The sequence below is a fragment of the Rhinopithecus roxellana genome, chromosome 3 (genome assembly GCF_007565055.1).
Source record: "Rhinopithecus roxellana isolate Shanxi Qingling chromosome 3, ASM756505v1, whole genome shotgun sequence".
NCBI lineage: Eukaryota > Metazoa > Chordata > Mammalia > Primates > Cercopithecidae > Rhinopithecus > Rhinopithecus roxellana.
Window position 1 is genome coordinate 97,238,729 of NC_044551.1, and position 17,619 is coordinate 97,256,347.

General features: G+C 36.2%; 1 long non-coding RNA gene across 1 annotated transcript in view; it reads right to left on the reverse strand.

The window, feature by feature from the left end:
- LOC104670752 overlaps window positions 1–17,619 on the reverse strand; it is a 95,880-nt gene that overhangs the window by 52,454 nt on the left and 25,807 nt on the right. The window contains exon 2 of the long non-coding RNA XR_749184.2: window positions 6,421–6,539. This is a non-coding gene — a long non-coding RNA (uncharacterized LOC104670752). The remainder of the gene's footprint in view (window positions 1–6,420; window positions 6,540–17,619) is intronic.

Genomic DNA, 17,619 nt, shown 5'->3' on the forward strand with positions numbered 1-17,619 from the left:
ATTTCAAGACATGCAGCCAAGTTGATGGTACAACAGAAGGGAAAAATATCTCTTTCTCACACACAGAAACATCAGTAATGTGTTTCATGGAAACTTTTAGGTAGCTAGATCCCAAATTTAAATGAAAAACAAAAAAGTAAGCAAGCTAGGGAATCTGTGAATAAGTAAGCAGAGGATATCAGCCCCTGCCATTCTCAGTGGATTTGTCTGATCTATATATTTCTTCCAAGTTTAGACCCAAATTTCCCCAAAAAGGCATTTTAAAAAAATTGTATAAGCCAAAGTGACTTAATTCTTCAACACCGTTATGTTCGTAACTTGGCAAATGATCATCTCCAGCTCTTTGGAGAAGGTTGTTAAAATTCATCTTTTAAAGAAACCACCCAATTGACTTATTCTAGGAAAAGCAACAACTCTTTTTAGTGTAATGAGTGACCTTAGGGACTTTATTATATTTCTACTGCATAGAACTCAATCTGAAATGTTTAAATATAGTTCTTTACACTAGAGAAAATTCCTTAAACACAGTATTTTATTTTATTAATGCTAAGTGATTGAGAATAGAAGGTGACTGGTCTTTTTGTTAATGGATGAATTACAAGATTAAAGAAAAGTGTCTAAGTAGAATAGCAAATATAGTCAAGTTAAATAGGAACGGGGCCAGAGTTGTGAACATGGTCTTACAGAGGGACATTCTGAACTCTGGACTTTTGTTTATGAGAAAGCTCTTTTTTGTCATGACTATTTATATCATTCAGCCACTTTTTCTCCTTGTCTAAAAAAGCATATACCTCAGTGTCGTTTGCCATGCTCTACAGCTACTGGCTTGTATCATTGCTTCTTCCTTTCACCCAAAAAATTCCTCAGAACTCTACTTCATCATCCTCTATTCACTCTCAATCCACTATAGTCTGCCTTTTGCTTTCACTTTCACCCTCACATTCATTTCTAGAAAAAAAAATAGTAAAGAGGTTCTTTAAAAATTGTTTTTATTTCCCTTTAAGATAGGTGAATTCATCTTAGGAAGTAACTAGTTTTAAATAGTTTTGAATTTTGAACAATTGCCTCTCCACTGATATCAATTTAAGGAGAAAATGGCTCTTTAATTTTTTAAATAAAGAAAAAAGAAGCTTCTGCAGAATGAAGAAAATGTCAGGCCTTGGACTTTGACTCAGAAAACCAGCCATGGTATTGCAGATAAATGACATAAGTTTATGGAGAATCTTAGATCTCTTTGGCAAACCTTAGAAGAAAGAGAGTGAAAAGCAATCATCTGACGGCTTACTCCCAGAGCCCACCTTACCTGGCATTTCTGCATTTTTCCACAATCTTGTCCCTAACTATTTCTGGTAGCCTTCTCCCAGTCATCCTCACCCGCACTGACTTTCTTACATGTAATTTTATAGTTTACTTGCTCCTTCTCAGTCACCTTCTTGACTCAGTAACTGTCGAGATGTTGTTATTCCCCAGGCACTCTTTCCAGATGTGGGCCCTCCTCTGAGCTCAAGACCTATGTTTCCATTTTCTCCATGCAAATCTCAACTTGCTCATCTTTTAGGGACTTTATATTAATAGATTCTAACTAATATTTTACTCCTTTCACCTTTCCTGCCCAAACCTGTATCTCCTGCTGTGTAAATTGCCCCACATAATGGAATTGTGTTGCCTCAACATTCTCATTCTCCATATCCAGTCACCCCCAAATCCACTGTCAGATCTTCTGAAATAGCTGTCCAATCTCTTTTCCCTTATCCACTCACCACCTGTTACCACTCACCACCTGTCACCAGCATGTTCAAATAGTCTCTTGCCTAGGCCCTCTATTCCTAGTTTCTTTTTCTTCCAACCATCCTCTAAACATTCTAGAGTGGCTTTCAATTAATCCAAATCCTAAAATAAAGTGGAAACTTTTAGCTTGTCGTATAAGAACTTTCAAGCTCTGGCTCCAGTCTAGTTGGCCAGCTTCATCTTCTACAGGGTCTTCCTTGGCACCAGTCAAGAATTTTTGTGATTTCTTTTCAGTTCTTCTACTTGGAAAGACCTAATTAAATACTACTTATTCAAAAGTGCAGATGGCATGTATATCCTGTTGATGCCCTCCCTCAATCTTCGTTCATTCCAAAGGGATTGGTCCATACCTCTGTTACAAGAGTATAGAAGGTGCTCAGTACGTTCCCTCTGCAGCCCAAGGAAGCCTAGATTTGTTTACTATATATAGACAAATTATAGTTGTATATATTTATAGGTTCCCTGGATTTAAAATCCATTGATCTGGCATAATTCCTGGCTTACCTGTTTGTTATATGACCATAGATAGGACATGTAAATAGATTTAATAATAAACCACCTGATGAATTTGTGAGAGTTAAATAGAAAAAAGTATGTGAAATGACTTTGCAGATCACAGTATTTTATAAAAATACATTTTTGTTCACTGTCCATAAAAGTTGACCAGGAATAAATCTGATGGTTCACATCCACTTAAGAATCAGAAAACAGAACAAGTTCACTTTATGATGGTTAGAGTGGTAGGTCTTTCCCTCACTCCTGATTTCTATGAAGAGAGATTTTCTTGGTTTCTTTCAATGTCTTTACTTTCTCTAACTGAGAATATGGAATAAATTACCTGATAGATAAATATCAGAATAATAGCTGGTGGGCATTCTAAGCTTAGCTTTACCCTTCTTTGTTTTGAGAGCTGTCTTCACAGAGAGGAGTTTTCTTCTGCTTCCCCTCTGTAGAGGATGAAATGTGTGGAGGAAAACCTGTCCACTTGGTCAGCAGACCTAAAGCTATGTCCACCAATCTGGATTTTATCTGTTATACTGGTAATATAGTTTAGATTTGTGTCCCCACCCAAATCTCAGGTCAAATTGGAGAAGGGACCCGGTTGGAGACGATTGGGTCATGGGGGTGGAATTCCCCCTTGCTGTACTCATGACAGTGAGTGGGAAATCTGATCATTTAAAAGTATGTAGTGCTTCCCCCTGCTCTCTCTCTCCTGCTGCCATGTGAAGAAGGTCCTTGCTTCCCCTTCACTTTCTGCCATAATTGTCAGTTTCATGAAGCCTTCCAGTCATGCCTCCTGCTAAGCCTGCAGAACTGTGAGTCAATTAAACCTCTTTTCTTCATAAATTATCCAGTCTCAGGTAGTGTTTTATAGCACTACCTAATGCTACTTGGACTAATGCAGAGAATTGGTACTAAGAGTGGGGTGCTGCTATAAAGATAACTGAAAATGTGGAAGTGCCTTTGGAACCGAGTAATGGGCAGAGGTTGGAAGAGTTTGGAGGGCTCAGAAGAAGACAGGAAGATGTGGGAAACTTTGGAACTTCCTAGAAACTTGTTCAATGATTTTGCCCAAAATGCAGATAGTGATATGGATGATGAAGTCCAAGGTAAGGTGGTCTCAGATGAAGATGAGAAACTTATTGGATACTAGAATAAAGATTACTCATCCTATGCTTTAGCAAAGAGACTGGCAGCACTTTGTCCCCACCCTAGAGATCTTTGAACTTGAGAGAGATGATTTAGGGTATCTGGCAGAAGAAATTTCTAACCAACAAAACATTCAAGATGTGAACTGGCTGTTTGTAAAAGTGTGCACTCATGTATGCACAAGGGGATTTTCTGAAACTTAATTTCATGAAGTTGCATATGTTTATGTCATTTACCATATTTTGCTTTTGTTCTTGTTTTTTTGTATACTGTAGTTTCTCCTTATCTATGGGTGAAACATTCCAATACCTCCAGTGGATGCCTGAAACTGCAGATATCATCAAACCCTATATATACTGCTTTTTAAAAAATCTGATAATTGAGAGGGCTCCTAGGTGACTAATGAGTAGGTAGTATATACCGTATGAAAATACTGGACAAAGGGATGATTCACATCCCAAGTGGGATGAAGCAGAACAACATGAAATTTCGTCATGTTACTCAGAACAATGGCAGTTTAAAATTTATGAAATGTTTATTTCTGGAATTTTACATTTAATATTTTTGGATCAGGGTTGATCATGAGTAACAAACTGCAGAAAGTGAAACCACAGCTAAGGGGGGCTATTGTACTTGACTCTTCCTGCCTCTTGGATTATATACTTCTGAGCAGGAGACATTGTTATACTCACCATTGCAACCCTCCACAGTGCCTTCAATATGCCAGAGGTTTACTTAATATTTGGTGAATTGAGTATGTAGCTCCATGTTAGATTATTAGACTCAGTGAATATTAGAACTATTGCATTCTTGTATACTTTAAGCCAGTTATTCTTGATGGGAGATGATTTTGTCCCTAAGGGAATATTTGGTAATATCTGGAGATGTTTTTCATTTTCACAATTGTGCATGTTTAGGGTTCCATGGTATTTAGAGAGTAGAGTTCAAGGGTGCTGCTCAACATTCTACAAGGCACAGGATAATTCCCTGAAACAAAAAATTATCTGACCCAAATATTGATGGTGATGAGGTTGAGAAATCCTGCTTTAAACACAAAAAATATATATCCACAAAAATACCTTTATGGGCCAGTATAGTCTTGTACTAATAGTAATAACCAGAATTTTAAAATAAATATCACTTACATAGGGTTCAGCATTTTTTGAGAAATGCAACTCTGTTATTTGAGGGATTTCTGAAATTAGAAATTTATTTGAGGGTTTTTATAGAGCTTTTTTCCATCATAGTGTGAACTTTATTAACCTCATAGCTCATCTCAACTTATGACATAAGTTCAATAGAGGAATATTTCTCCTGCTTTAAAAATCTGGTTTACGGCCGGGCGCGGTGGCTCAAGCCTGCAATCCCAGCACTTTGGGAGGCCAAGACGGGCGGATCACGAGGTCAGGAGATCGAGACCATCCTGGCTAACCCGGTGAAACCCCCTCTGTACTAAAAAATACAAAAAACTAGCCGGGCGAGGTGGCGGCGCCTGCAGTCCCAGCTACTCGGGGGGCTGAGACAGGAGAATGGCGTAAACGCGGGAGGCGGAGCTTGCAGTGAGCTGAGATCCGGCCACTGCACTCCAACCTGGGCGACAGAGCAAGAGTCTGTCTCAAAAAAAAAAAAAAAAAATGGTTTAATATTTTATAAAAATGACAAACAGATGCCAACCTTGCATATGTTTTTAAAAAGTAGTTTCAATGTTTTCAAATGTGTTTAAGTTTTAGAAATGTGATCATAGAATAAAATGTTATGGGTATATTTAGTTTTTAATTATGTATTATTTTGCAACTGAAGAATTAAATGTAAAGGGCATGAAAGAGCATGCTACAGATAAAGACATAGAAAACAGAGACATAGAGAACAGAGAGAATAATACTCTTTTCCTTTGCTTAAGACATAAGATACCCGTTTTCTGCTTCATGCACCTTAGGCAAGCTATGGTATTAGGGAAGTAGTGGTAGAATGGTTATGTTGGGAATTGGAGAAAAAGCTGTGGCAAGACTTGTTTAAAGTAGAAAAAGAATTCACCCCTGCGTTCCCCTTCTCTAGCATCTTCCTTCTCAGTTGCTAAGAATGTGGCACAGCCTGTAAAGTAGCCTGATTCTTTACGTGGACTGCATGATTCTGTAGTCCAGTAATATTTCTGGGAATGCTAAAGTTGTGATATTTCTGCCATCTGCCTGTTGAGACATTGTCATACCATATCTTTTGATGCTTGGATCCACAAGAAAAATAAATAGGAATTAGTTTTCTACATTATGGATGTTTTCACCTTATCTCTTTTAGTTCAACAAAAGACAGGGCACATGCGTTTTCTACTCCTCTCTCTTTATTTAAAAAAATGATGATGATGATAATACCTGTCCTACATAAGTGAAACTACTGGTTTGAGGATCAGATTTAATAATATGTGGGTTTTGAAAGCTAACACACTTTACAAATTACATGAATTATTATTTAACAAGTACGTACTTGAGTTTTGAGGAGAGAAAGAAAATGCTTTAAAACTTTTAGAAGCCTCCTGTTTTTCTGACAATATGGCAGTAAGTGAAAATTTTCCTTCTGGAGGATCCTAGAAACTGCTGTGTTGGGTCACAGCTTTTGAAGATAGAGTAAGTTTTTCTGTGAGGAAAAGTTGATAGAATATGTGCTTCCCCCACCCCTTTTAAACTTCAAAAATAAGACTCTAATTACAGATATCTTTTCCAGATTGAACCACCACTAATTTAACCAAAAACATGTGTGTGTAACAAAAGAACTTGTAAAAGGAACATTTGAGGTTTCACATGGAGTTTTGCAAAAGACAAACACAGTAAAATCACAGAATTGGCTGACGGACACTCTGCTATACTAAGGCTATAAAGGTTTTATTGAATCCTTGGGACTTATAATATCCATTCATCCTTTAAGAGAAACGAAAGGTCTTAATCCACAGAGGATCTTGCCACAGCTTACCAGAGAAGCAAATCCTCCTACCTTGAATGACACAGTCTAGGGCTTTCCGGAGCCCATTGTGATTTGCACATCTGATCTTCATCGATCCCAATATCAGATGTGCTGTGGAGAGGTCTCAGCCCTGTCATTTAACATATGACCTGAAATGATATGAGAACTGGAGTTATTGCAGTATGTTTCCGATTAGGAAATTGCCCATTTTGCAATTCTCATTTCAGAAAGATGCCTAATAATGCCAAGAGTACTAAATAGATATTCACCAATCACCAAACAATGTAAGTTTAATTGACTCATATTCAAGATGAATGTGCTCAGAACCAGACACCTAGAGACCACTTATTAAAACCAGGAAGGCTGACAAATGGAGATTCACTCCACACCCCATGGAAAAGCCCTCAAAGTTTTGTAGTAATATTGAGAAAATTTATTTAATAAGTTGAATTCAATAAACAGTTCATTTTCCCTGGTGCAGCCTAGTTACACACTCTTGTTTTCTTTGTCCTTTCTCATAAGCTGTTAAGAGAAATTGTTGAGAAGTTGAGCAGACCAATATGCTAGACCATGAGCCTTAGAGGCCGTCAGCTAGCTTAGATAGATAGGCAATATCTGCTGTATTATTACACTACTTGGAAATGAGGAGGGTCATTGTAATGAGAAATGTCCTTTGGACTGTTTTGAAACACTGTGATTGAGGGGGAGGAGAAAGGGGAGCTGTTACTGAACAGTTATCTATCCCTTTTGTCAATTTATAGGGCCCAGTATATCCACATTCCCAGTCCTGAGCACAACAGATTCTTCTCAGACACAAAGAAAAAAGAAAGACCTGTGGGCAAACACTATTCCTTTTTTTTTTTTTTAAGCAGCTTTATTGAGGTATAATTGACAAAAATGTACATATTTAGGGTGTACAACATGATGATTTTATATGCATATACATTATGAAATATTTACCACAATCAAGTTAATGAACACATCAATCATGTCACATAATAACCTTTTTCATTTTGTACTGAGAACAGAAGATCTAGTCTCTTACAAATGTCAAATATACACTATAGCATTATTAAGTATAGTCACCATACTGTACATTAGAGTCCCAGAATGTATTTATCTTATGAATGCAAGGCACTTGGGGTAATGCTTTATTACTTATCTCTCAAGTTCTTCTATACTGGTAATAAAAGTAATTGTGAAGGCACCATCTCTAATAATCACTAGTTATCTGGTGATACATACAGCAGTTATTATATAGAATAATATTACAATTTCTTGTCTAAATACTTTCAGTAAAAGGTAATAAATACCTGGTTAAAGGCAGCAAGTAATTCAGGGTCACACACATTTTTCCAATATTTAACAAAATAAAATTTAAAAAGTTAACCAAAAAAAAGCAGCCAAAAATTTACTAGTAGTAATCAAACCAGGAAAAATACTGAATTTTATGACAAGTATTTCTAAAGGTGAAGCCAAGGAAAAATCTCAAAATGTTTCTACGTGGGTTTAAGCAATAGTCAGATCATCAGGCAGAAGCAATACCAATGAAAGAATGATAATTAATAAAATCTTATGAATATGTATCCCTATTCTTTAATGTGGAGAGATGTGAGTCAATGAAATGAGTAGGAAATATTGGGAAATTAGAAAAATATTCAAGTATGAAACACCTATATGTCACTATAAGACCAGAGCAAAGGCAGAGAGGACAGTGAGGGTTTGCAGTTTTCTGGTCCCTTGCTGAACTGGGAGAATGGAAGGAGTCTACATCCATGGTGGGTGGAATGAGTCCCTGTGCAGGATTTTTAATGGAATTTTGGAAAGGAAATCAGAGTTCATGTCTCTTTTGATGAGTCAACCAACTAGGCCCTTACACTCACCAATTTGTACACTGAAACTTCAAAAAAGTAAACAGACAGCAGCTCCTAGACCTCAAATTATAGCTTGAGTAGGAAAAGACAAATCAATCCCATATAAGAAGAGAAGGAAATGGAAGATAATTCACTTAAACCATATTAGAGCTCATAAGTTCTGCATATTTTGCATAAGCAAGGTGAAAAAAAAGTCATGACAAATATGCAAATGTATTAAAGCAAAATGTTTTAAATGGGAAAAAGGGGAGAAAGGAAGGATGAAGGGAAGGAAAAAAAGATGCAGCAGGCATAACAAAATAAACTCAGTTTGAAAGAAAACACAGACCAAGAAAAAGAAGCAGATTTCCCACTAGTGTCAAAGAAAAATTGAATAAGATTCATTCAATAAAACAGGCCTATGAATTTTTTTAAAAAAGAGAGAATAATGTTAACATGGAAAGTGAAATAAAGAGATAAAATTGAGAACCAGACAAAACATTACAGAGTTACCAAGTTAACCATAAAGGGAAAGGAATGTAATAATGGCAAAGAGAAAATCCTTGAGATAATTACTCTGAATTCAGAAAAAAAAAGAGATAAGGAATAATCACAGAGTAGATGAAAAAGATGGAAGGCAGAAATGATACAACATAGGAATAATTGGTTTCCTTTAATTAGGGAACTGTACTGATGGAACAGAAATAAGTTTACAGAAAACTTTTCCCCAAAGGAAGGAAGGAATAAACTGTATATTGAAGTGACATGTGGTATATAACCAAAAAATTGATAAAGAAGAATTTACATGGAAATTACAAATAAAATCTGAAGACCTTCAATTGCCTCAGAGTCCAAAGTGACACATGTGTCCATTGCCTCTGTGACTTCATCTCCTATTTATTCTTGGCAGCACTCACTCTTCACTGGCCATGCTTGTCTTCCTTGCTGTCACTGAATACATCAGGGTACAATAATGCCCAAGGTCTTTGCATCTGCTCCACTTTATGCCTAGAAGGCCCCTCATCAGACACCCACATGCCTGGGTTCTTTATTACCTTCCCAATAAGACTTTCCCTGCTTGTTAAAATCGAAGCACAGTATTCAGTCACACTTATCCAACTTTCTCACTTGATTTTCTCCATAGCAATTATCTCCTTCTGATATATTATGTAATTTACTTTTTATTTTAGTTTCTGTTTCTCTCTACAATACAAGGTATGTGCCCCCAAGGGCAAGATTTTGCTTTTGTTTTTGTTCTTACTGCTCTTAGTTCTAAAAGAATGACTGACATATTATAGATAATTGATAAGTATCTATGAAATAAATGATGCCTGTGGGTTATTACTTGCTAAAGAAGCAAGTCAACCATCTCCAGTGAACAAGCAAGAATGAATCAATAAAGACTGTAAAGGCACCAGAACTAAGTCTGACAGGCAGTACTGTGCCAGAGCTAGTGTGCCCTGGCTCCTGGAGCCAACTCTGTGCAGCTCTTCTCAACTCTGTGTTTAGTGACATCATATGGTAACCTGAAGTCAACCATGAGAGCATTCATACCACAGAAATCAGCAAATGCTACAAGTGAGGGCACTTTTCCTAGAGGAACTGGCTATTCAACCTTTCCTAGTATATGGCTATGTAAAGAAAGCAACCAAACATGGAATCAGAAGGCTGAAATTTGAATCCCAGCTCTACTACATCCTAGTTCTCTAATTTGGGAAGATCATTTCCCAAGGCTGGGTCTCGGTTTTCTCAACTTTAAAGTGAGAGGGAGGAAACCCGTCATGAAGGTGGTCTGAGAGAAAACACATGGAAGGGACTTTGGAATGTCTGAGCTCTACTCACTTGGCTTCTCCACTCCACATAGCCCAGGCACCGTTGAAAACCCTCACTGTCTACCCCCTGGATTATCTGGGCTATCAAGTAACGAGATTTATTTGTATTACACGATTGGATACAGCTTCCAGTATTTTGTTAATGATTTTGACTTTTAGTCTGTAATTTTGTAGTTTAGCCACAAAATTCTGTAGGTAAGACTTTTCTATCTTGTTTTGGAATCAAAGTAATACAGATTTCATTGAATAAATTGAGAAGCATTCTCTAATTTTCTGTTCTCTGGGAGAGTTTTTATAAGACTGACTGAAATAATTTCCTTTTGGAATATTTCACAGAACTTGCTTCTGGACCTGGTGGTATTTTGAAAGCTATATTTCTATTGATTTGATTTACTTAAAGGTTACAAAGATACTAAGAGTTTTGTTTTTGTTGATTTGGCTTTGATAAGTTGTATTTTCTCAAGAATGTGTATATTTTATCAAATATTTAAGGCCAATAAACATTCAAAATGTTTTCTCTTTTTTTGACTATAATTTTTTTTTAAATAGCACAATCTACAGGAAATACCCATTATGTCTAAGGCAGGTAACCCGACTCTAACATTAACAAAATACTACCTAGCATCAGGAAAATAACTCATGCTAGGTATCAAGAAGTCAGAATATCAGAAAACAAGAAGACAAGGTACATAAGGTACAGTTAAAAACAAAAGGAAAGTACCATAACAAAATCAAAATTGCTAAACAGGAAGAGAAAATAAAATCTGTAGTTTCCATATTAAAAACAGAAATTATAAAAGTAAATATGCATTGCATTTTAAAATAAGGCATATATTTAATTTATTAGTAAAGATGAAGACTGAATGATGGGAAACATTATGGCTACATTTATATTTTTAAATTGATTATGAAATTGGGCTTTTACATGGAATTATCAATTTGGTAGATGCTAAATAACTGTGTGCCTCATTGCTGCTCTTTCATTTGAACTGTTTGTTTGTAACCTCTCTCTTTTTCCACTGTGTTGGTGTTATTTTTTGTTTGTGAATCTTATTTTTTCTCTGTGAGTCTCAATTTTTGATGTACATATGGGGAGCTTATGCCATTAAGTGACTATAATAGCATCTCAGATATATACATACATGTACACACAGATAAAATATATATATGTATCTTCATGGTAAATCTTTATCACTAAGAATGTTTTAGGGCATAAAACCTATTTGTCTGTTACTAAATAGCCATACTAGGTTTATTTTGGTTGGTTTTGCCTGGTATATCTGTTCCCCATGCCTTGACTCCAACCTGCCTGTGTTTTAATGCATTGTTTGTTATAATATATAAACCTGAAATTTGTTTTTCCCTTCTCCTGCCATTTCAATTGATTAGTATCTTTAAATTCAAATTTTCTCTTTATTTTCCTGGAGTTTACACATTGTATTTCTATCATGTTCGTGGTTACCCTTAAATTGTTAACATTAGTAATTGATTAACACAGCCTAAAGTTAATCATTATCTTTATTCTCTTTTCACATAACACAAGGACCTTAGAATAGCTTAAAACTAACCAGTCCCTCTTAAGTGTTATTGCTAGCTAGTGCACTATTTCAATAGAGTTCTAAGAACAAGTATTGTTATTGTTTGAAATAGTATTTGTTTAGATATTACCATTTGTTGACCATTTTCTTTGCTCCTCCTCCTTAGTGGATCTCCACCCTCCCTGCTGGAATCATTTTATTTGTTTATAATGCACTTTTTAAAAAGTGCATTGTATGTTATGGCATATTCTCTTGTTTTTGTTTCTCGTTTGAAAAGATCTGTTTTTTGGTCTTCATTCTTGAATGATAGTTAAGTTAATGGCTATTTTCCCACAGCATTTTAGAGATATCAATTCACCACGGTCAATCTTCCATTGTTACTGTTGAGCAATCTACTGCCTGTTAAATTCCTTTGTGATTAATCTCCCTTTCTCTCTGACCCTTATGCAGTTTTCTCATGGTCAATATATGTAATTGCTCACTGTCATGAATGCCTTCCTGTATAACTAGCCTAAAATATTTTTTGTGTTAGGAAGATGATTTTTTTCTTAGTCATACGAAAACTATATTCTATATGGTTATTTGCCATTCCTTTAGTAATTGTTTCATTTAATTAACATTTATGGAATATCCTCTACATTTATGAAGTTGTTCTAGGTGCAAGCAATAGAGGCAAAAACAAAGCAAAGAAGGCCTGTGCTCCAATAGAGCTTATCTTCCACTTTTAATTAAGTCTCACCTCATTCTTCCATAGGTTTTCAAAATATTGGGTTAATTAGCAATTTTCCTTATGTGCTCAATTTTCCACCCCCAACAATTATTATCTTTCTTGTAAGCCTTCTTAACACCTACTTTGTAACCTTGAGTTTGCAAAAGTATATTAATGATAAACAAGGCTCTAATGAGGACTTTGATGGTCTCAGAGTCAAAAGTTCTCTTTAATTTCAGAGTTACAAAAAAGCTCACCAAGGTGGAATTTAGGATACTAGTACCCTTGTTCAAGCTTCAATGGTTGAACTGTCTTGAAAAAATTCCTAAACGATTCTGAGTTCTAATTTCCTAAATTCTAAAATGAAGAAGTAGTCTCAATAATTCTTCAAGTTCATCTAGTTCTACTGCGTTACTGTCCAAAGCAGTAGCAAGTAGATACCTTGGATAAGTCCTGAAATTTATCCTCTCCTATTCAGTTGTAAAGAGAAAGCGTGCTCTTTGCATAAGAGCATTTGTATCAGGAATAACTTCATTTGAGAGTACAGAAAATCTGATTTCATGGATAAACAAATGGGAGATTAGATTTATTATTTCATATGATAATAGGTCTTAAATAGGTGAGTTCAGGATTAATATAGCTGCTTACATATGTCACAAGGGGCCCAGGCTTCTTCTACTTTTCTACTTGTCATAATGAGCAAGAAGCATTGGTTCTCACTGTGGCAGGATGGCAGCCATGCCTCCAAGCCTTTCCTTTCCCTTTCAGGAAGCAGAAGAGACAAGGAGAAAAAGGCAAAGTGGGCCACAGCAACTGAGTCTATTCCTTTCTTAAAAAGCTTTCTTGGAAATTCTCCCACTGACTTCCATGAATGACTAATTATCCAGAATTGTGTCACGTGGCTATTACTATCTAAGTAGCCATGAAAATTTTACTATTTTAGGTTTCAGCATTTCTAACAAAGAAAGCTGTACTTAAATCAACAAAGTCATTACCTATCTTGCCTTTGTTAAAAAAAAAAAAGAAACATAAAGACTCAGATACAAGGAAATGTTCTAAGATAAAACATATAATCATTATAAAAACAAACAAGACAAAATTCAGTGATGGAAAGTAAGAATTAACTGAAAAGGTGTGTTTTGAATGGAATCGTGTTTCCTTCGCTCTGCATTTTGATCATGCCACATGTTCTCTTGATACAAAAGCAAGGTGCTTTCCATTACCTTTGTTCTATATACACACAGATGATCTTAAAGTACAGAGACAGAGGGACAAAGGAAGAAGGGAGGTATTCAATACAGAGTTGAATGTAGTTACTTTCTATGTTCGCAAGCCACTTTGACTTGATGATGATCACATAGCTTTTAATTATATACAATGAAATTCATGTTGTCAATCAACTGGGTTTATTCTGTGGACTGCTCTTTGCATAGAGGAGAGTGGCTTTAAACAAATTATCTTCTATATTGTTTTATTTTCCCTCTGATATGAATCCTCTCTAGTGCACTCGGCTCTCAATGCTTAATGCTTTAGGTATACCATGAGTCTGACTGCTTAATGTTGCTTAATGCTTCAAATATGGTACAATATAATGGAAATGATATGAGGTTAATAATCACAAGACCTGGATTCAAGTGCTTCCTTCTCTGAAGCTCACCAATCTTATCATCTGTCGAAACATTAAAGGAAACATTACTACCCACACCATGTGATTGTTGTAAGAGTCAATGAGAAAAAAAATAACCATTAAGTCCCATCTATTTATATTTGTTTTTATTGCATTTGCTTTTGGGTTCTTGGTCATGAAGTCTTTGCCAAAGCTAATGTCTAGAAGAGTTTTTCTGATGTTATCTTCTAGAATTTTTATGATTTCAGATCCTAGATTTAAGTCTTTGATCCATCTTGAGTTGATTTTTGTATAAGGTGAGAGATGAGGATCCAGTTTCATTCTCCTACCTGTGGCTTGCCAATTATCTCAGAACCATTTGTTGAATAGGGTGACCTTTCCCCACTTTATGTTTTTGTTTGTTTTGTCAAAGATCAGTTTGCTGTAAGTATTTTGGGTTTATTTCTGGGTTCTATATTATGTTCATATAATTTAATTAAAGAGCTTCTGCACAGGAAAAGGAACAGCTGGCAGAGTAAACAGGCAGCCCACACAGTGGAAGAAAATCTTCACAATCCATACATCTGACAAAGGACTAATATTCAGAATCTGCCAAGAACTCAAACAAATCAGGAAGAATAAAACAATCCCATCAAAAAGTGGGCTAAGGACATAAACAGACAATTCTCAAAAGAAGATATACAAGTGGCCAAAAAACATATGCTAAAATGCTCAACATCGCTAATGATCAGGGAAATGCAAATCAAAAACACAATGTGATATCACCTTTCTTCTGCAAGAATGGTCATAGTCAAAAATAAAAAAATAATAGATGTTGGTATGGATGTGGTAAAAAGGGAATACTTCTATGCTGCTGGTGGGAATGTAAACTAGTACTACCACTATGGAAAACATTGTGAAGATTCCTTAAAGAATTAAAAGTAGAACTTTCATTTGATCCAGCAATCCCACTACTGGATAGCTACCCAGAGGAACAGGAGTCATTATACAAAAAGATACATGCACATGCATGTTTACAGTGCACAATTAACAATTGCAAAAATATGGAACCAGCCCAAATGCCCATCAATCAATGAGTGGATAAAAAAATTGTGGTCTCTATATGCAATGGAATGCTACTCAGCCATAAAACAGAATGATTTAATGGCATTTGCAGCAACCTGGGATAAGATTGGAGACTCTTATTCTAAGTGAAGTAATTCAGGAATGAAAAACCAAACATCCTATGTTCTGGCTCATAAGTGGGAGCTAAACTCTGAGGATGCAAAGGTGTAAGAATGATACAATGGACTTTGAAGACTCAGGGGAAAGGGCAGGAGGGGGATGAGGGATAAAAGACTACAAATGGGGTTCAGTGTATACTGCTTGGGTGATGGGTGCACCACAATCTCACAAACCACTACTGAAGAACTTACTCATCAATCTTTCCTGTAATTGTGGAAAATTAGCATTCAGCATTCTACAAATCTCATGGAGAAATAGACAAGTAATTATGTACTTTATAATATAATCATCACTAAAATATAAATAATACACAAGTGAAGCAGTAGTTATAATGATTATCTAAATCTCTGTAGAGGAGATAGGAAGGGCTGCTTAGGGAATATAATCCTTGCACGGAGACTCTTAAGAACATATAAGATATTCTAGGGAGATAAGATGTGGGAGAGAATTCATGAAGGGGAGGAGCCAAGAACTACTGAACGTGATGTATTAGGAGAGGTGTGATGGATAGAAGGCTGGAAAAGAAAGCAAAGGTCACATAGAAAACAGTTTTTATCATCTTAGAGGAAAAACGATGCTCATAAAGAACCTTAGTATATGCCTGATTAAGGAGGTACATTCTGTTGTGTAGGCCATAGGGAAGTTTGAAGAACTTTGAGCAAGGTAAAGAACAAAGAGAGAGAGAGAGCGACAAAGAGAGATAAACAAAGCGCCCCAATAACATTGTCTAGAATGGATTGGAAGGGGCTGGAAGCCTGTGAGTAGGCTGTTGCAATTGTACTACATGGAATGATGGATGATACCATGAATACGTGGGAGTGGGCAGGTGGGTTGTGGACTATTTGGGAAATAAATTAACTGAATGTTTTGATCAATTTGATATGGAAGAGAGTGAAGAAACTGATTGAAACTCAGATTTTTGGCTGGATATTATTATTCTCTGAGATAAGGAATTTAGAGGACAGAGTCAGAGTGGCTTAAATGATTGAGAGTAAAGTTTGAAGTAACCTGAGTTTGAGATATAGACAAGGTAGAAGATGGGGCTTTGGAGGATCTAAGTAGCAATGTACAGACAGCCATTAGATATCCTGTAATTCACTCATTCAATATTCATTAAATATCTATGGGTCAGGCACTAGGCTGGGCAGAGATGATGTAAGATGATAGAATATAGTTTCCCCAAGGATTTTATTGTTCTACTGGACAATAGTCATATACTCCTGCAAGCTAAATGAAACCATGTAAATGTTAAGATAAAGGTAAATAAAGAACATGAGGGATAGTACATTAATTTGGTTCTTAAAAGGAACACCTAGAATGGAAGTTCATTGGGTTAAGAACATCAACATGGAGGCAATTGATGCACCAATGGGCATTGTTGAGATTGCACAGGGAAACATGTAAGATGAGAAGAGAAAAGTACTGAGGTCTACCTAGAAGTCACCAACAAGCTTGAGAAAGGAGAGGCAGGACAGAGTGGTATTTAACAGCTGGGGTGTTGTTTCAGGAAAGACCAAGATGTGAGTCCCAATTCTGCCTCTTCTGAATGATTACCTTGTAAAACTTATTCAACCTCTTTAAGGATATTTTATCTTTTAAAAAATGAGCATGCTGTTATTAGGTCTGACTCAAAGGCGTGTGGAAAGAATTAGAGAAATGATGTTTAAGTCTAGAGAACATGTAGTATTTTATATTAAAATATTTAAAGATATTTTCAATCTCCAATAAAATTGGAGTTTAACGATGAGAATAAAAACAGGGAGACAGTCCTGCCTTGGAAGCTAGGAAATAAAATAATTTCAAAATAGAAGTCAGTAGTCATCTGTGCCAGATATTGTAGCAAGGCTAATATAGTGAGGAATAAAAATTGTCTGTTGGGTTGAGAGATAGAAGGCCGTTTTTTGCCTTTAACCAAAGTAGTTTCTAATGTCTTCGAGGGCCAGTGGTTTGAACCTGAATGGAGGGTAAAGAATTGCAAAGAGCAAGACACAATTATTCTTTCAGGAATATTGGTGCTGAAAGAGAAGGTAGATAGCCTGAGGGAGATGAAGTGTCAAAGAAAGAGCATTGTTTTCCTCTAAGATGGTAAAAACTGTTTTCTATGTGGATAAGAGAGAATCTGTGAAGAAAAAAATGGTGAAGAAACAGGAAAGAAAAAATACTTGGGTTGAGGTTCAGGAGACTGTTGAAGACATGAGGACTGGAACATTTACTGCTGAGTGAGCTTTGAAGAGGACCTAAGTTAGCAGGGATGGAGAAATTATCTCAATGAAGTCACCCCTGTGTGTTGAGTTTCAGTTTTCATGGAGATGGGTGGTTATTGCCTAATAGGGTCAAGCAAATGGCTTCTATGAATGGAGCTGGCCTGCCTGAGTGCATCTGCAGACATTAGGTGAGTGGTAGGGCTTGGATAGAATTAGAGCACTGAGGCTCCTCAGTCCCAGCT